This window comes from Pleurodeles waltl, chromosome 7 (genome assembly GCF_031143425.1).
Source record: "Pleurodeles waltl isolate 20211129_DDA chromosome 7, aPleWal1.hap1.20221129, whole genome shotgun sequence".
Lineage (NCBI taxonomy): Eukaryota > Metazoa > Chordata > Amphibia > Caudata > Salamandridae > Pleurodeles > Pleurodeles waltl.
Window position 1 is genome coordinate 5,725,573 of NC_090446.1, and position 21,487 is coordinate 5,747,059.

At 45.7% G+C, this 21,487-nt stretch overlaps 1 pseudogene; it reads left to right on the forward strand.

The window, feature by feature from the left end:
* Positions 1-21,018, forward strand: part of LOC138246704 (oocyte zinc finger protein XlCOF6-like) — a 96,573-nt pseudogene extending 75,555 nt beyond the window's left edge.
* Positions 21,019-21,487: the final 469 nt, after the last annotated feature.

The window sequence follows — 21,487 nt, forward strand, 5'->3', positions numbered from 1 at the left end:
TTCAGGGGGCACCTCTAAGGTGCCCTCTGGGTGCATATATTAATAAATCCATCACGGGCATCAGTGAGGATTTATCAATATGAGATGTTTGATACCAACCATCCCTATTTTCAGTGAATCCATCATATACCTGGGGACCTTGTAGTGACCAGTGTGGAGCACATGTACTTAAATTGGTTTTCATGTTCACTCACTATGTCTAAGAATCAGCAAAGACATAGAAGGGGCAAATCTCCCTGTGCAGATGTGTGCTCACGTGTAATGTAACGCACTCTGCCTTAGGGCTGGAAGGGCTGCCATACGGGTCACTTACATGTACCGCACACAGTGTTCATGTCTTGTTTTCACTTTTGGCTGTTTTTTCGCTGCACCAAGACACGCAGCCTGCAACGACAGTCGGCATGAGCTATGTGAGAGGTCCCTGGGGATGGCACAGTACATGCTGCAGCTCTTGAGGGACCCTCTTCGGTACCCATGCCCTAGGTACCATGGGTAGCATTTACTAGAGACTTACGGGGGCCAAAGCTAGTGCCAATTGGGGAACGACTGTACAGTTTTCGGGAAGGAGATCAGGCACTGGGGGCCTGGTTAGCAGAAACCCGGTGCCCTTTAAATTGCATCAGCTACCAGGTGTGAGAAAGTAGCCTCTTTCTAGCCTTGTTACCCCCACTTTTGGCCTGTTTGTGAGTATATGTCAGGTGTTTTCACTGTCTCACTGGGATCCTGCTAGCCAGGGCCCAGTGCTCATAGTGAAAACCCTATGTTTTCAGTATGTTTGTTATGTGTCACTGGGACCCTGCTAGTCAGGACCCCAGTGCTCATAAGTTTGTGACCTATATGTATGTGTTCCCTGTATGATGCCTAACTGTCTCACTGAGGCTCTGCTAACCAGAACCTCAGTGGTTATGCTCTCTCTTTACAAATTGTCACTAACAGGCTAGTGAACAATTTCACCAATTCATATTGGCATACTGGAACACCCTTATAATTCCCTAGTATATGGTACAGAGGTACCCAGGGTATTGGGGTTCCAGGAGATCCCTATGGGCTGCAGCATTTCTTTTGCCACCCATAGGGAGCTCTGACAATTCTTACACAGGCCTGCCACTGCAGCCTGAGTGAAATAACGTCCACGTTATTTCACAGCCATTTACCACTGCACTTAAGTAACTTATAAGTCACCTATATGTCTAACCTTTACCTGGTAAAGGTTGGGTGCCAAGTTACTTGGTGTGTGGGCACCCTGGCACTAGCCAAGGTGCCCCCACATTGTTCAGGGCGAATTCCCCGGACTTTGTGAGTGCGGGGACACCATTACACGCGTGCACTGTACATAGGTCACTACCTATGTACAGCGTCACAATGGTAACCCCGAACATGGCCATGTAACATGTCTAAGATCATGGAATTGTCACCCCAATGCCATTCTGGTATTGGGGAGACAATTCCATGATCCCCCGAGTCTCTAGCACAGACCCGGGTACTGCCAAACTACCTTTCCCGGGGTTTCACTGCAGCTGCTGCTGCTGCCAACCCCTCAGACGGGTTTCTGCCCTCCTGGGGTCCAGCCAGGCTTGGCCCAGGAAGGCAGAACAAAGGACTTCCTCAGAGAGAGGGTGTTACACCCTCTCCCTTTGGAAAAAGGTGGCAGGGCTGGGGAGGAGTAGCCTCCCCCAGCCTCTGGAAATGCTTTGATGGGCACAGATGGTGCCCATCTCTGCATAAGCCAGTCTACACCGGTTCAGGGATCCCCCAGCCCTGCTCTGGCGTGAAACTGGACAAAGGAAAGGGGAGTGACCACTCCCCTGACCTGCACCTCCCCTGGGAGGTGCTCAGAGCTCCTCCAGTGTGCTCCAGACCTCTGCCATCTTGGAAACAGAGGTGCTGCTGGCACACTGCTCTGAGTGGCCAGTGCCAGCAGGTGACGTCATAGACTCCTTCTGATAGGCTCTTACCTGTGTTGCTAGCCTATCCTCCTTCCTGAGTAGCCAAACCTCCTTTTCTGGCTATTTAGGGTCTCTGCTTTTGGTAATTCTTTAGATAACGAATGCAAGAGCTCATCAGATTTCCTCTGCATCTCTCTCTTCACCTTCTGCCAATGAATCGACCGCTGACTGCTCTGGACGCCTGCAAAACCGCAACAAAGTAGCTAAGACGACTACTACAACCTTGTATCGCTGATCCTGCCGCCTTCTCGACTGTTTTCCTGGTGGTGCATGCTGTGGGGGTAGTCTGCCTCCTCTCTGCACTAGAAGCTCCAAAGAAATCTCCCGTGGGTCGATGGAATCTTCCCCCTGCAACCGCAGGCACCAAAAGACTGCATCACCGGTCCTCTGGGTCCTGTCTCAGCACGACAAGCGTGGTCCCTGGAACTCAGCAACTCTGTCCAAGTGACTCCCACAGTCCAGTGAGACTTCAGTCTAAGTTTGGTGGAGGTAAGTCCTTGCCTCACCAGGCTAGACTGCATTGCTGGGTACCGCGTGATTTGCAGCTGCTCCGGCTCCTGTGCACTCTTCCAGGATTTCCTTTGTGCACAGCCAAGCCTGGGTCCCCGACACTCTAACCTGCAGTGCATGACCTCCTGAGTTGTCCTCCGGCGTCGTGGGACCTTCTTTTGTGACTTCGGGTGAGCTCCGGTTCACTCTTCTTCGTAGTGCCTGTTCCGGCACTTCTGCGGGTGCTGCCTGCTTCTAAGAGGGTTCCTTGTCTTGCTGGGCGCCCCCTCTGTCTCCTCACGCAGTTGGCGATATCCTGGTCCCTCCTGGGCCACAGCAGCATCCAAAAACCCTAACTGCGACCCTTGCAGCTAGCAAGGCTTGTTTGCGGTTTTTCTGCGTGGGAACACCTCTGCAAGCTTCTTCACGACGTGGGACATCCATCCTCTAAAGGGGAAGTTCCTAGTCCTCTTCGTTCTTGCAGAATCCACAGCTTCTACCATCCGGTGGCAGCTTCTTTGCACCCTCAGCTGGTATTTCCTGGGCATCTGCCCAAATCTCGACTTTGGCGCGATACTTGGACTTGGTCCCCTTGTTCCACGGGTACTCTCGTCCAGAAATCCACCTTTGTTGCATTGCTGGTGTTGGTCTTCCTTGCAGAATTCCCCTATTACGACTTCTGTGCTCTCTGGGGAACTTAGGTGCACTTTACACCTACTTTTCAGGGCCTTGGGGTGGGCTATTTTTCTAACCCTCACTGTTTTCTTACAGTCCCAGCAACCCTCTACAAGCTCACATAGGTTTGGGGTCCATTCGTGGTTCGCATTCCACTTTTGGAGTATATGGTTTGTGTTTCCCCTATACCTATGTGCTCTCATTACAATCTATTTTGACTGTACATTGCTTGCATTGCTTTCTAGTGCTATTACTGCATATTTTTGGTATTGTGTACATATATCTTGTGTATATTTGCTATCCTCATACTGAGGGTACTCACTGAGATACTTTTGGCATATTGTCATAAAAATAAAGTACCTTTATTTTTAGTATATCTGTGTATTGTGTTTTCTTATGATATTGTGCATATGACACCAGTGGTATAGTAGGAGCTTTGCATGTCTCCTAGTTCAGCCTAAGCTGCTCTCCATAGCTACCTTCTATCAGCCTAAGCTGCTAGACACCTCTTCTACACTAATAAGGGATACCTGGACCTGGTGCAGAGTGTAAGTACCCCTTGGTACTCACTACAAACCAGGCCAGCCTCCTACACCAGGCAAAAAGTAGGGGTGACCATGTCAAAAAGGGCACTTTCCTACCCCACGAATTTGATGTATTCCCATAAGTAATGAATTGTTTAGTAATGCGGCAGTGCAGTGAATCTATTTACATATCTCTCAATGCTGTATTGTAGGGATCCTTGCTAGCGATGCACAGTATAGACCCTATCTGCGACTTAATGCACACGGTTATCAAGGGCAGAGGGTTTTTAACCTATTCCCATACGTATTAATGTTAGAATAGTGACTCCATTCCAGAACTTCATAGTGTTATACATTGGTGACTCTGTTCCCATACTTAATAATGTAGCACAATAGTGAAGCTATTGCCATACTTATTGATACTAAGTATAGAGTAGTGAATCCATTCCTGTACCTGTATTGCCGCACTTACCAACGCGGCTGAGTAGATAATCTATTTCCATAGGTTTCAGATCAATTAACCTATTCCCATATTTAATAATTGTCAAAATATCCAGTGTATTCCCACATTTAATGTTGTTACAGATCAGGGACTCTAGCCCCATACTTGAGGCAGAGAAAGGGAGGGAGGTTATTTCTTTTCTCTTTTCCTCTCCAGTTACTTTACTCTGATGTGGTCTTGTGCCCTTACCAGCATTGAAGGGCACTGCTTCTATGTATGTGCCAGTGGGTGTGAATGATCATACCCTCCCTTCCTGTTTTAGATTTTTTTAACATTTTATTTAGAGGTTCAGGATAACAGCCATTCAGTTTGCTCTTCATTACGTATCCCTGACACTTTGGCTCATATGTTGAAAGCTGTCTCTCTGTATAGTGCACTAAAATGAAGTACACTGTGCAGAGCCCAGTGGATCCCCAAAGATGTACAGAGGCAGAAATAGATAGGTCTAGAGCTTTTTGTGGTTGTGTGGGCGAGCTGTTAGGCTTATCAAGGAGTCGTGTTAAGCATTTGTTGTACTCACAGACGCAATAAATGAGACAAACACTCAAAGATTAAATCCGAGCCCAATTTAGAAAAATAACAGTTGTTTTTAAATGCTTTGAACCAAAGAACTTCGTTATAAGGTAAGCAGTTTTTAAATTAAAAATACTTTGCTGTTTCCAAAATCGAAAGTACAATTTTCAGAGTCTTCAATGTTAACCTATGGGAGGAAAACAAGGATGCAGTTTCTCAGGTAAGTACACGGTTTACAATCTCAGTCTTCAGGGTTTTAGACTAGCACTAGGCAAGGTTCAAGTTGATGCCAAGAGTGCACCCCCAGCGGCACGAGGGTGGCAGGATGCAGAGGTCAGAGTCAGTGCCCAGTGTTAATAATTGAGACTGGGGGTGAAGAAGCGCTGCTCCCAGGTTAGTACAAGCGTTGTCATAGGTTGGTCTCAGGGGTAGAAGGGAAGCACCAAGAGGGGCCACAAGGCAGCACCAAACTTACACCCTCAGCGGCACAGGGGCAGCCAGGTGCAGTGCGCCAGTACTGCATTGGGTGCCCAATGCTATCCAATGGAGACTGGGGTTATCTGCTGAAGCGCTGCTTACAGGTGAGTAAAGTGGGGTCAAGGGTCGATCTCCTGGAGTTGAGGTAAGTACAGGAGGGGGGAAGGCACAAGGCAGCACCAAACTCACACCCTCAGAGGCACAGCGGCGGCCGGGTGCAGCGTGCCAACACAGGGTTGGGCACCCAATGTTATTCAGTGGAGGAGATGACTTTCAGAAACGGGCTGCAGGCTCAACCCACAGCTGCCCAGGTAAGTTGAGATGCCAAGGGTTCTAGGGACACCAATGGTTTAGCTCCTCAAGGCCCAGGGACTCCGGGGGCAGGGGTGTTTTTTGGCATCAGAGACAGCTTACTGGGCATGTCACAGTCGGGGGGAATCCTCGGATTGAGGCTGCAGATATCGCTGGGAAGTCTGGCAGGGGTCAGCCCACGGTGGACTCTTGGTCAGAAGTGCTTGGGAACCTTCACTAGAGGGGTGGACCACTTTCACTCAGGCAAGGGGCTTCAGGTGCAGTGGTCACTTCTGGTGTCTGGTTTCGCGGTTCCTCAAACAGGCTTTCTCTTCTTTAAGGATGGTTTCTTCTGGACAGGTCCACTGTCAATGTGTGTTCCTGGTCTTTATTCAAGGCTGGCAGTCCTCCCAAGGCTTTGGAGGTTGCTGGGCTGCAGTACAGTAGTCTTCCAGGTGCAGGTTTCCTTGAAGGCTGCAGACAGGTCGTATGGCGGGGGCCAAGTAAGTTGGTGTCTTCAGTCTTCTCTGCTGCCGACGTGTCTGGTTCTTCTTAGGTTGCATGAATCTGATTCTGTGGTTCAGAGGTGCCACCTAAATACTGAATTTAGGGGTGTTACAGGGAGTGCCAGGTAATAGACAATGGACTACTCACTTTAGGGTGACTAAATCCTTCCAGTGACCAGTTCCTTTGGTAAGTGAGGATGGCCCTAACCCTATTGGCCTAATTCCTTCCCTACAAGATGAAGGAATTAAAAAAGTAGTGTCCCCTTCACCTCATCCACCCTACGAGTGGGACTGGCAAGCAGTGGGCACTCCTCCTAATTTTCCCACCAGTCCTCCCACCAAACGTGGGGTCAGGAACTGGGGGTCGGCCTCCTCCACCATTTGGAGAGGGCTGGGTCACATTTCAAAGGTGGCAAGGCCTTTGAAGCCCATCACCCGGGAACGTCCATCCTGCATGGGAGAGATCACACCTCTGCCCAAAGCACGCCTTTGTTCTGAGCCTGCGAGAGCACTGTCTCTCACTTCAGGGGGCCAAAACTCTGTCTTAAGGTGTCTGTACTGGTTTTTATCAGTCAGTGCCCACTCTAGGAATTGGTAGGTTTTTCAGGGGGCACCTCAAAGGTGCCCTCTGGGTGCATGTATTAATAAATCCCACACTGGATTCAGTGAGGGTTTAATAATATGAGATGTTTGACACCAAACATCCCTGTTGTCAGTCAAGTCATCTTGTAGCTGCGGAATTCGTAATCACCAGTATCCAGTACATGTATTTAAATGGCTTCCTGTTCACTTACTATGTCTGGGAATCGACAGACGCAGCAGGGGCATATCTGCTCAATCAACTGTGCCCTCACATGTAATATAATGCACCCTGCCTTTAGTGCTGGAAGGCCTGCTAGAGGGGTGACTTTCGTATATTGCATGCAGTGCAAAGGGGACAGGGCACACAAGCTGTGTGCCATGTTGTGTTGTCATTCTGGTTCCGCATTAAGACATGCAGCCTGTGAAAGCAGCACTGTGTGCACTTAGTGAGGTGGTCCCTGAGGGTGGCACAATTTGTGTTGTAGTCCACAAGGACCTTCCTTTAGGACCCCATGCCCTAGGTACCAGGGGTACATTTACTAGGGACTTATAGTGGAAGCTAAAGTTTTGCCAATTGGAAAAACCAACTATGCAGTTTTAGGGAAAGAGATCTGGCACTGTGGTCCTGTTTAGCATGGACCCAGTGCACTTTTAGATGAGATTGCACCAGAAATCAGGCAAATAGTCGGGCAGTGGCCATGTCAAAAGAGGCACATTCCTACACCACACATGTTAATTACCCTTCTTAAACTTAAAGCTGTGCTATATTTACTGTTTCTTCGAATAAAGAAACTCAACAATCTGTGCACCCTGTCAATGACACTAAAGTCAACCGTTCAGGGCGATCTTGGACGGGGTCTCAGCCCGGCTGTGCCCTCTTCAGCATCACTCATCTTCAGAAATGGTTGCAGCATCATGGAAAGACACTGTCCACAGTGCCACTCCAAATATTCCTGGACAGCTCAGCACACAGTCTGCAGTTTGAGTCTCTCCCCAGAGCAAAGGTCGTGCTGTTCCTGCTTACCTTGCCCTCAGATCCATGAAAACCATTTGTAATTGTCTGGACGGACGCCTTGCACAGCTCACCATTGAACAACAAAAAGATGAGGCAATCCCTGATATTTTCAAGTAGGACCTCGAAGAGAACATAGACACAAGACAACTCACAGCCTTCATTCCAGAACGGAATCACTGACAGAGTTAAAGGATCTGCATCCACAACTGCCTTCAACATGACATACATGCAGTGAGTACCTCTTCTCAACATGGCACTCACCACTTTTCTGGGGACAGTGTTTTGAGCCTGCATTACGGGTCCAAGAGGCCACCACTGTTTTCCAGCCATGGCTGGTACCGATTAACAGCACCAGAGCCGACTTCAGATTCCATTCTGGAACAGAGTCAGCATTACAAAACCAAGCTTTCCTTCACATCCACCAGTGGGTTGGCATTGAGACACTGTTCGCAGCCAAAACAAATGTTGGCATTGAAAACTGCTTTGGGATTCAAGCACGGCTTCATGTCAAAAGGCACTTCGATGTCAAAAACAACATCTGAGCCAAAAGCCGCTTCAATGGGGAAAACACATTCGGAGCCAAAACAGGCATCTGCATCTAAAGTGACTTAGAGGCCAAAACAGCCAACACCCCTCAGTTGCCCATCTGCAGCAGACTCTGATGTTCAACAGCCTAACCAGGAATGCCATCAGCAGGAGCTGGACTCTCACCAGCAACGCATATGCACCTATCCCCAGACAGGCATAATCCTCTCCAATACCTCTATTAGATGTGCCCTTGGCGCGGCGGACACTGGCACTAGGGCTCGGGATGTGAACTTGAGTATCCTTATCAGGAAACATGCCTAGTTACAGATATCTGGCTTCTAGCCAGAAGTTCAACAGTATCTGATCAACATGGAGCACGATGGAGACCATCTATTCGGCCCTCAAGTTGATCAGATGCTAGAAAAAGTCAAAGAAGATACTGATAATGCGAAAGCCATGGGAACTTTAGAATCTCCATCTCTTGGGCGAATTTTCATTGCACTCAGTTTCCAAAAACACCTCGACAGAAGCGCACACCCTTATCAGAGGCACCAACAGCATACGCAACCTACTTGGTGATATATAGGGTTCCTACAGAGGGAACAACTAGAGGTGGAGAGACTAAATCAGTGACTCCCTCCCACCCCAAACCACACAACACCCATCGGGGGAAGACTACATTGGTTCCCACCAAAATGGTGAAACATTACTTTAAACCAATGGTTCCTAGCTATTGTGGGACATGGATACTGCTTGGAGCTCACTTACACATCACCAAAGATTCCACCACGACCAGGCTCCCTTTTCTGTCAACGTCAGCAGCATACTGCAAGAGGAAGTGAAGGGAGCCCTAGAGCTGGTGCTGCACTCCCAGTAAAACATGGGAGTCTACTCACTGTATTTTATAATTCCCATAAAGGCTGGCTCACTCAGGCCCAACCTAGACCTACGCCCCTTAAACAAGTTAATCAGATCAGAACATTTCCATATGGTTATATTGCAAGATGTCATACCACTTCTACTGCAAGGCGGCTTCGTGGCAGCCCTAGACTTGAAAGACGCCTACTTTCACATCCCAATTCACCCAGCGCATTGGTGTTACCTCTGATTTGTAGTAAGTGGTCAACATTATCAATTGAAAGTGTTACCCTTTAGGGTCATAACCGGACCCAGGGTTTTAACAAAATGTCTGGCTGTGAGAGCAACTCATTTACGAAGGAGCAACATCCACGTCTTCCCTTATCTAGACGATTGGCTGATAAAGAACAACATCACTGTCTTGCTCACACGGAGCTCACTTTGGATTCACTACACAACCCAGGCTTTACCATAAACTTGATAAAATCCCATCTGCAGCCTCTACAGATTCAACCTGTTCTAGGGGCTGTCCTGAACTCCATTACAGGGGAAACTTATCCCAGTTCCACTCAAGTCCGAGCCTTTCAGTCCCTGCTGCCTCTTTTTCAGCCAAAACATCAGATAACTGTTCATACAGTCATGTGATTGGTATGATGGCCTCTTGTATCTCCAAAGTACCACACGCATAACTGAACAGCTGTCCACTACAAGTGTGGTTAGTAGAGCGGGTCAGTCTGAAGATCTAGTGTTGATCTGCAGTGGTGAAACAGTAAAAATTTGCAACAGGGCAGGCCTTTTCTGGACCCTATTCTGCATGTGACCAAAAACCACCGACACATCTCTCACGGGTTGGGGAGCTCACCTCCAGACTGCCATTGTTCAAGGTCTGTGGACTCCCCTACAACAAATTTATCACATAAACTACCTAGAGTTGCTAACGATTCAGTTGGCACTCAAGGCCGCCTTTTGTCACATTCAGAAGGGGCACCCACTCGCCCCAACTGTCCACCATAGGGCAAAACATTTGGCTGTAGTTGATACACCTCAAGGTTCACAACGGAAGAAAATGCAAAATGCCAAAGCTTCGCCTCCAGGTTCTCACACCCACATTTCAAGGAAAATGCACTATAAATGAATTAGTCAGGAATACTTGTGTGTGCTTTTCTGCCTTTCCTGCTGTTATAAGTGATGAGAAAACTATGGCTGGATTCTCACACTTCCCACGTGAACCAGACACCTTAATTCACTAACCTCCTCGAGCTCGCACTGGTTTCCCTACCAGAAGCTCCCCAACGGGTTGAACCTTCGCACATAGTACCAGGGAACCTTAAGAAATCCCAAACCCAAACAATTCAGCCTAGTGATTTGGCTCCTGAAATCCTAGAGTTTGGATGCCTAAATGTAGCCTCTTGAGAGAGGCTCTTAGACCCACCTCTAGGGCCTGTTATGCTGCAAAGTAGAAGGGGGCTATCCACTACTGTATTTCCAAACGTGTCAGTCCCCTAAAGCCAACGGTGCAGGATATGGTGTGCTACCTGCTTTACTTGCAACACTCGGGATTAGCGTACCAATCTATTCACCCTCACTTAGCTGTAGTAGCAGTATACTTGCAAAACTGGTAAGGCTCCTCACTCTTCAGAGTCCCTGTAATTAAAGCCTTCATAGAGGGGCTTGACTCATCTCTCCCAAACTACCTCGATTACAACCCTGGATTCTTCATGTAGGCCTCACAGAACTAATGGGGGCCCCCCTTTGAGCTCTTCCATTTTTGCCATATGCAATTTCTGTCCTGGGAAATTGCTTTCTTGGTTGCCATTATGTCACTTAGACGTGTAAGTGAAATGCAAGCGTTAACATTAGAGGAACTTTTTTCAAAGTTGGCAGGGTTGTCTTCGAACGAATCCAGAATTCCTACCCAAGGTCATATGTTTCTTTCACTTTAACCAAACCATAGAACTGCCTGTTTATTACCAGTAGTGGAGCGGACCCTATTTATTACATTGACAGAAAACAACCATTTTGCAAGTCACAACAAACATTTTTGTCCTCTTCCAAACTATGTAGCAAATCCACGACTTAAAAACAAGGAATCACATGTTGGCTACTTACGTGTATTCAGACCTGCAATGCCAAAGCTAAAAGGCGGCTCCTAACACCACAAAGGCCACATTCTACTTTTTAAAAAGCTGCTTCAATGGCTTTTAATGAAACATTCCAGTTCCTGGCATTTGTAAAGCTGCTACCTGGTCCATGCCTCACACTTTTTCTAAACATTATTGTGTGGACGTTCACGCGAGACAGTAAACCCAGTTGGGTCAAGCTGTTTGATGTATACTTTTCCAGTGTTCTGCAATGACCACAGGCTAGCCACTAACTTAGAGGGACAACTTCTTTTCCGTCTTTGCACAGCATGTGCATCTACAGCTTCACGTCATGAGCTGAAAATGTTATTTGTGCCTGGCATGTAGTGCTGTAGATTCACATGCACACCCCTCCTCCCCGTAAGCCTTTGCTTGTTGCGGATAGCTTACTTTTCTTTATCTACTATCCTTTCTTATTTTATAAACATCTTTATGTTTTGCTTTACTATGTCTCCTACACCTGCTGGGGCAAAAACAATCTAACTATGGGGTCAATGTTCATGTGCAGTGCTACCCAAGGAGGGAGTCACTATAGAAAGACTTCTTCAGACAAAAACAAGTAGTACACATCCAAGCCCAACACTAGATGGAAAGAGTATGCACCACATGTGAATCTACATCAATACGTGCCACAAACTAATGTCTACAGGGTAACATTTCTATTCACATGCTAGTCCTTATTTCATTTTAGTTTTGAGGTTTTGATTACCAGATGTGATGCAGTTTTCAGAGTTATGGTGCTGCAGCGAATGGCCTGAAAATGTATAAAATAAATACATGTGTTTTAAGAGTTACAGGATGTGTGTGTGTCAGCAGGAGGAGTCTAAATCCACTAAGATATAACAGCAGATGCTCTTGACCAGCACGCTTAGCTTGTTAGGCAGCAATGTTTCAAGGACAGCTTGACGGACGTGGGTTTCAGTTTGGTTGTAGTCCAGTTCATACTCGTTAGGTTAGAACGTCATTCTAAACCTCACATTAATACGGATTTGAGTTTATTCAGATTGAGGCCATCTTTTTGCATAGTGTGTCCCTCCCCCCCCTCCCGATTTTTGCCTTCTTTAGCTGAACCCATTGGTGTTTGCATTAAGGCTGTCAGCACTCCACCCCTGCTAACTAGTGATAAACTGCATCTGTCCTGCCCTTTAAACATTGTAAAATTGGCATGTACACGGTTGCCACATTTAATTCATGTATAAATCCCCAGTATAAGATACTGCCAATACCAAAGGCCTGTAAAGTAAATGCCAGCACTAGACTGCAGTACTCGCTGTGCCTCCCACTAAAGTAGATTCCTGAAACATGTCCCAGGCCTGCCATTGCAGACTTTAGGGCAGTTTTAAACTGCCATTTCGGCTTGGGAAAATAACCCCTTTGCCAACTCTACAATTTCTTTTTTATACTTGTAAGTTACCCCTAAGGTAGGCTGTAAATGCTGATAGGGCAGGGTGCGTGGTTACCAAATTGAGGCAAGTATATTCCATGATTTACATGTCCTGGCAGTGAGAAACCTCCAAAGTCGTTTTTCACTGTCTCAAGCCTGGCTGCTAGAGAAACGCTTCTTCCACTCGCTTTACTTGTAATTAAAAATCCTCTCTAAAATGAAAGTTGGATTTTAAATTATTATTTTGGAAACGTTTAAAAAGTTGCCATTTTCATCCCTAAAGATTCTGGGGCTTTTCTCTGACTGGCCAGACCCCTTGGACTGTTGATGGCTCCCCTAAATGAAAATGTGTATTGGATCCAGACACTGGGCAAAGGGCCTTGGTGTGGAGGGGATTGGTTCTTCTTGCCAGGAGGGATGGGGAGGAACCATCCAGTGCCCTGATTACACTTCAAAGGGACCTGCCCCAACACACGCCTGCCTTTTGTATTCTAACCAAGTTGGAGCCAAACCCAGGGAAGGGGGGAAATCTAACTCTAACTAGTTTTGGGGGTAGACAAAGGATTGTCTCCCACCCACAGACTGGAGTTAGACATAAAAGGGGCAACCCCAGAACCTGAAATCTGAACACTTCTGAGCCTCTGAAGACTCTGAGGAGGACAGCACTGCTGTCCGAAGCCTGAAGGAAGACTGGACCTGTATATCTTGAACCCAGGAACCCAGAAATGATTCCAAGGATAGGTTGACCTACCTCCTGTGTGAGCTACACGGACACAAGAAGCTTCTTGAGGCCATCTCCTGCAACTCTCCAGCTTTTTGTACTTGCTGACCAGTTCCAACAGGAATGGCCCTAGAGCATGTTACATACCAGTGCTGGAGGGAGTCCTAATACCCAAAAGGATCCCTACAAGTCCTGGACTCTTGGTTGGTGTTGAAGTGTAGGGCTTCTGTCCAAGAACTGCAAACCAGCCATTTGAATAGTATTTCTGAACTTTTTTCTAAAATAACTTGTTGCGGCCACCAGACCGCCGACGATGTCAAGTTGCCAGTCAGATGCAACTTGCTGGTTTGCCCTGCTGGAGGAACCTCAACTGCTAGAAAACACTAAAGTCCCAACAGAGAGGATATCATGGAAACCATTGTCAAGCAGCAACCTGCCGTAGACAATGCCTTCCGAGGCCCGGACTTCAAACTTCACCTGCTCGACACTTTCATTGCATCGAGAGCTGGAGCCGAGGCACTTACCGAGGTCCAGCTCTTCGGCCGGCCGATGGTCAACTTTGCACTAGGACGGATCTTGTCCCTGTATCCGACCTGTGCTCCATCACGGTCAGCCTTAAATTCTGATTGTGATCTGGTGTAGTGTGACCAGATAACTGTGGTTGGTACGTTGCACTTTTTGGTGCCATTTTAAATTAAAACTTCAAAATTCATGTCTCTGTTTCTACTTATTAGATTGTATGAGGTTTTGCTGTAATTTTATTTCATAACATATTCTCAGTTTCGAAACTGGTTTGGCATGTTAACTGTGTTGTGTTTCCCCTTTATTACTGTTTGAGTGTTGTGAACTTACTGCACACATTGCCTCCAAATTAAGCCTAATTGCTTTGTACCAGGCTACCCGAGGGGCAAAGGGGTCACCCTGACGGGGATTGTGTTTGTTTCTTGAAGCAGGCTCTCACCCGCCCAGTGTCTTACAAGGTGGAACCCCATCCCCAGCATTAATCCCAATTCAGGCACAAACACTGTGCGCACTAGATTAAAAAGTAAAACTTGCACAAACTGCACACCCTGCATGTTTTTGCCGTACAAGTTGGTGCACTTAGGATTGGGGAAAACATGCTCAATTAGTGTGTATTCCGCCTTTCTGTCCTTCAAAATTCAGATTGATGCATTGAATGCGCATCCTGCAAACACACTGCAGTAGTGCGGTTTATCGAGTGCAGAATTACCTTCCAGAGTTATGAGGCGAGTGGCACGAAGCAGTAAGCTGGCTAACAGTTACTTCTACCGACATAACTATTAAACTGCAACTCTGCAGGACCAAATGGGTTGTGAAACACAAAATGTAGTTGTGGGTACGCCCACACTGCAAAGGGGCATGTGTGTTTCACGTGGGTGTTGTTACAACTCCACACTGCTGTTATGCTACGGCTGAGACCACCACCACTGCTGCTGATATCTGCTTCTTGTTGCAGTATGCTGTTACCTACCTTCACTGGATCACAGATTCACTGGACGATTGGCATCTCCAGCTTTTTTCTTCTCCAATTAAGTCCTGCCACCATGTGGCCCAGGCACAGATGGTAATGCTGCAAAGATCCCACATGCTGCAGAACTCTTTTCTAGGTCACGCATGAGTAGCGCACCCAGTCCAGGTCTTTTCTTGCATTCTAGAACTTGTAGTCTTGATTTTATAACCAAATAGACCCCACAAAGCAAAGAAGAACCCTGGGCTGGATAAGCTGGATCTGCATGGACTTGAGGGCTGCGTTGAATTACATGCGAGGTGCACGCACCTGCAGCGTGCATTGTGCCCGTTTCACTGAGCAGCACGGATGTTGTTGGGAAGACTTTGTATCCTGCATGACCTTGGAACCTTTTTTTTCAACCAGTGTCCAGGTCAGTGTGAGGTCTTTGGCTGCACCCTTCATCTGTTGTCACGTGATGACACGTGTGAGACCTAAGTGTCATACTGCCCACATTTTGGTTGTGAACCTTCCCCTCTCATGAATTGCTGCACAAGCTCCATATAGTGCTGCAGATGCCAGCCTCAGTTTGAGTTACCACTACTGTCCACGACAGCTGAGGCGCTAGAGATCACATATGCAACGTATGCCTAACAATAGTTGAGTCCTAAACAGGCCGATGAACGCCGTCTTATTCAAACAAAGGCGGTTGGCTCTATAGTGGGATTATCACTGCTAACAAATTTGTTGATACCTAATATTAGATACAACACACAGCAAAGTGGCAGGCTAATGAAGATACTGATTTAGATTAAGTTTAAGACATACCACTGCATGCCTGGTTATTAATTGGGAGTAATACTTGTGCTTTCTGAAATAAACATTTTTTTATTTATTTATTTGCTTTTTGTTCCAACACAGCCAAAAAAAAGCAAGCAGGGCTGGCAGAAAGCATGGTGCCTCCTTGAGCACATCCAAGACGTTGGGCCAGGTGATCAGAAGGGATTCAGGAGGGACGCAAACGGGGAAAGAGCGTGACAGGAAAGGCCCAATGTCAGCATCCATTCTCAGTCCAGCCCGTTGTCTGATTCACTGGAGGATCATCCGCTCCTAGTCCATAGTACGACCTCCAATGGCCCCCAGATTTTCGTACATTTTTTAGGACATCATCTGGCCACATGCATCTCTTTTTCTGCCTCCATGCACGTCCATCCCTGCTATCCATAGGTCTTCAGTGGGCAGTGTTCATACTGCCCCATAGCTGTGTAGGTCTCTCTTAGCGACTATCAGTTTCATGCAGGGTAAATCAGTGTCCCTAAGGATCCCTAGGAGGGAGGATAAAATGTGAGTTTACGGGATCCTTTTCTCCAGTATGTTCCCTAGGTCCCCTAGGAGGATGTTCCAGTATGCACGGATGCTAAGGCATTCTCAGATCACACTGAAAAAGGACCTTATAGGGGTCCCACATCGTAGACAGTTCACACCAGGAATTTTCCCATTTTATGTAGTCTGTCTCTAGCTAGATTCAGTTGTATCACAACTGGGCCATGATTGCCACCAGCAAGGATGCGTCAGGTCCGCATCCCACTTGGTGTGCTCCATAACACCCATGTCGCGCTCCCTGGTGTTCCTAAGGTTACTCAGATTGTCGGGATATTGTTCGTGAAAACCCTATTAGTGGTGGAGACTGCTGCCCCTATGTGGTGACAGGGCCTGCTTGGAGCCTCCATTTTAAATTGTCATCTCTTTCTGTTGTTGACTTTTAACGTGGTTTTACACTTGTGCGATAATGTTCTTAGAAGATACTGTACATGCATCCTCTTCCTTGTAAGCGCTGCTGCCACGCAGACTGTACTGCCTGTCCAAGGCTAGGCACAAAGAACGCAGTCTCCTTGTCTCAGGAATGCCTGTTGGAGACCGCTCCGAAATTGCCAGCGCATCAGCTCTGCACCTGACTCAACTCGATCGGAAAAGTGCTTTTATTATAAAACAAACTGCCTCAGTGCTACATTCGTCAGAGGAGCACTTCTGCTGGGATTATCCTGGAAAGCGGTGCCCTGTGACCGAGATGCAGCCCTGCTGACTCTGACCTTCATACTAAAAGAGGCAATAGCCTGCACTATACAAGACTGTCTCCCTGGCACATCTTACCCAAGTATGATGGGTTAGGCTATCCCAGTTGATCTGGCAGAGAGGGTACTCCCACTATGCTCTCAATATTGTGGATATTAGGGTTAAAGAGCGTGAAACCAGGTGGGAGTCAAAGGAACTCTTCTTGTTTGTATGAGTTCCTGGGCGAGAGATTTGCAGGAAAATGTTGCTGGTGTGCTTTTTATTCTTTTTGCTATTCTTGTTTTGTTTATAGATTGTGTTTTCAGTAATTTAACGAACATTTTAACAATTTTTGCTTTCTTGAACATTCCCTCGTTCCTCTTAAGCAGAGATGTCACATAGTAGACAATTTCTTTCATGAACTTTCCTGCTTTGCTTTTGTTTTTTAAGGAGAAATGTCACACAGTGGTCCATTATCCAGTTTTTCCTATTATCTAACAACCCCATTCCTAATTGGGCACCCTGTAACAAAGTAATATACAAAAACAAGTGTTCTGTCATAAAACTCCTCAAGTGGATGTAATCTCACTGGTAATGGGATTCACAAAAAAGCAAAATTTAGCTAAATTTTGCCTCCAAATTATTGAGCATGACAAAAAGACACATCTATAGATGATTGAACAAAGTATGTTTTTTTGATAATTTGTATTTTTTGACTTGTTTGTGTAAAGAGACTGAGACTGATCTGTCAAGAAAAATGGTGCTCCAAAGTGACAACACAGTGAGTAGTTAAAACAAATGTGCCAGAACAAAAGAAAGTGTGAAAATATAGATATATATGTACAGAAAGAAGCAGGTCAATGCCCATATATGGAACCCCTTGAAAGTGATTCAGAAAAGACCATATATCATTCCAATGTTCAATAATAAATCAACAGGGATTGACCATGTATGTGTACAAGTTTCGACCCCTAATAGAGTAACTTGTCCAGGGTCTTCATCAGGACAAAATAAAAACAAGAAGGCACCCGACCCAATCTTAGTCGCAATAAAACAGTTCCTACAAAGTCTTGAACTATGTCTGATGTGTCTTAATTATATCTTGGAGGAAGGGCTACTGTATGCTCAGTGTATCAGTATCCACAGCATCCTGATTTGATCATGGACATATATAGGTTTCCAGGCAGTTGAAGGCTGTCACATTTCTGTCTGCACAGTGGTGGCTTGTTTTCTGTACCCTAGAACCTCTTCCTCTGACATCTACGTCACGTGGAAGATATAATTACAGATTTCCTTTCTGCCCTTTATCTCACAGGCACAAGGGAATCAGACTGACTCTAGGCAACGTTTGTCTGCTAATGAAAAGCTTTTTTTTTTTTTTTTAGCTTATCAAGCCTTTTCATGCAATGAAACCAAATCAATTTGACATGTAATTTCACAACTCTGTGCCTAAATATTTTGAAGTTGATTCTAAGAAATAATCCTCCTCTTGTTTCATTCTGCAGCACATCGATCAGAAGACACAATAAGGAATGATAAAGATCCCGAAACATGCTTTGAACCTGTGAAGAAATTAACCCGCAAACTCAGAAAAAACAAAAAATACCTGCAAATCCACAACAGGAACGTAACTTTCACCTGCACTGAGTGTGAAAGGAAGTTTCTCAATATGGCAGTTTTGGTGGAGCATCAAAGAATTCACGCTGGAAGAAGACCATATACCTGCACTGTGTGTGACAAGAGCTTCACCAAAAAGCCACGCCTGATGTGGCACAAAATAACGCACACACTATTGGCACCATCCCAGTGTACTGCAAGTGAGAAAAGCTTTGCTCAAAATACTGCCTTTCAAACTCCTGAAGAAATATATGGAGGAGTGAGACTCAGTCACCGTACTGAGCGTGAAAAGGATTTTACTCAAGAGGCAAATCTCCTTCCTCACCAAAGAATGAACACAGGAGAAAAGTTATTTCAGTGCACTGAGTGTGGGAAAAGCTTTGCTTCCAGGAATACTCTTCGAATTCACAGAAGAATACACACAGGAGTGAGGCTTCATCACTGCACTGATTGTGGAAAGAGCTTTCCTCGAAAGTGGAGTCTTCTAAATCACCAGAGAATACACACAGGAGTGAGGCCCTTTCAGTGCATTGAATGTGAGAAGAGCTTTACGCTAAAGGTTACTCTTCTATCTCACCAGAGAATACACACAGGAGTGAGGCCGTTTCAGTGCACTGAATGTGACAAGAGCTTCACGGAAAAGAAAAATCTTTTATCCCACCAGGGAATACACACAGGGGTGAGGCCATTTCAGTGCACTGAATGTGAGAAGAGCTATACGCAAAAGGTTAATCTTCTATCTCACCAGGGAATACACACAGGAGTGAGGCCGTTTCAATGCACTGAATGTGAGAAGAGCTTCACGCAAAAGAAAACTCTTTTATCCCACCAGGGAATACACACAGGGGTGAGGCCGTTTCAGTGCACTGAATGTGACGAGCTTCATGCAAAAGAAAACTCTTTTATCCCACCAGGGAATACACACAGGGGTGAGGCCATTTCAGTGCACTGAATGTGAGAAGAGCTTTACGCAAAAGGAGAATCTTCTATCTCACCAGAGAGTACACACAGGAGTGAGGCCGTTTCAGTGCACTGAATGTGAGAAGAGCTTTGCTCGAAAGGGAAATCTTCTATCTCACCTAAGAAGACACAGGGGAGAGAGGCCGTTTAAGTGCACTAATTGTGAAAAGAGCTTTAGTGACAAGTACACATTTCAAATGCACCAGAGAATACACACAGGATTGAGGCCTTTTCAGTGCACTCTGTGTGAGAAGAGCTTTACTCAAAAGAGGCATCTTGTAAATCACCAGAGAATACACACAAGAGTGAGGCCCCATCACTTCACTGAGTCTGAGCACGGCTTTGCTGACAAGCAAGCTCTCTAATGTCTCCCAGGAATACACACAGGAGTGAAGACTTTTCACTGCACTAAGTGTGGGGCCTTTTAAATGCATCAATATTGAGAAAAACTTTACTCAAAAGAGAAACCTCAAGAAGAAAGACACAGAGGAGTAAGGCCTGGTCACCATGCAAAGTATGAGAAGTGGTGTACTGACAAGCAAACTCCCAAAGCACAAGAAAACACATACACACAAGAGGCAGGCCTTTTTTCACTGCAGTGAGCGCAAGAATAACTTTAAAGACAGGTGCATCATCTAAAATACCACAGAATATGCACAGGCAAGGGGCTGTAGCAGTACACTGAGTATGAGAAGAGCTTTAGTGACAAGCGCACCAGAGAATACACATTGGGGTGAGGCCTTTTCAGTACACTGATTGTAAGAAGAACTTTACTCAGAAGGGGAATCGTCTATTTCACCATAGAATACACAAAGAATTGAGTCCTTGATTGTGAGAAGAGTCTTACTTAAAATGGGCATCTCATAAATCACCAGAAAATACACACAGGAGAGAGGCCGCATCGCTGCACTGAGGGTGAGAAGTGCTTTAGTGCCAAGCAGACTGTCCCAAGGCACAAGAGAACACACACAGGAGGGAGGCCATGTCATTGCAGTAAGTGCAAGAAAAACTTTACTAATAAGGCGCATCTTGTGACTCACCAGAGAACACACAAAGGAGAGAGAGCTCCTCGCTGTACTGTTTGGGGGTGAACATTTATTGAAAAACCAAGACTTCTGTTTCACCAAAGAACACAGAGCAAGCTAGGCATTTCAAAGCATTCACTGAGAAAAAAAGGTTTTCTTACACATCCAGTGAGGCAATAATCAGAGTTGGAAATCCTTTCTCCACGTAAACAAGAAGCCACATCATATAGCTGCACAGTGGCCCACTGCATCATTTCTTTTAGAATAAATACTTTGGAAATTAGTTTTTGCTCACTCTGCGCATAGGATTAATAAATGCACTATTTCACTCATAGAACATATGTTGGTCTCGTCAAGAGGAAACACACTTATGTAGTGGTTCCCAAACTTCTTAGTACCACAATCCACTTTTTTACAACAGCGAACTTTTAATGGACATGAGACTGACGGTTCTTTAATACACCAAAAACACCATGTAGTAGCATATTGCCTTTCGAACTGCACATTTTCCTTTGAACTGGCCCTAAATTCTCACAGCCATACAACTTTACAGATAAAACTATATAGTGCACAAATGATGATGTGTGGAAATCAGATTTCTGTGAATAGTTATCATTCGAGCATAACCAAGTAAAGTGTTTTGATTTCTTTTGATATTAATAAATTCTCTGTCTCCAACACACTTAAGAATTACAAAAAACGTGCTTACGTTTTGTTTTCCTAACTGCTGAAGGTATACAGTTCATGTACAGGTATTTACATTGTGTTTAAGTTGAAGAAAGGGCATCCTACAGCCTTTCCTTTCACACCCCCTGTAGTCCAGCAAGAGTGTCACATAATTCACTTTAAAAACTAATCTTACTTTGCTGTCAGAGAATGAAAATGAAATATTAATCCCCATGTTGGAAGGCTAAAGCAGCCTGACATTTAATGTCACAAGATAAACACAGAATTTAAAAGGCATTTTTATTTGTTGCTCAGTCTTTCCCAGCCCCCCAAAAATCAGAGTCCAACCCTCAGTTTGGGAAACGAGGCACCAGAAAGCAGTATTATTAGTTTAATGGGTGGCATATTTAACCCTAACCCACAATTGGGACCCTTGATAGTTTGGGCAAATTTGTATTGATTCCACTGTCTGTAATGTGCAGAAGACACATGTACAGGCACAATATCACACTTCTGTTTACTTGAAGTATGGCCAAGAACCCTCTCC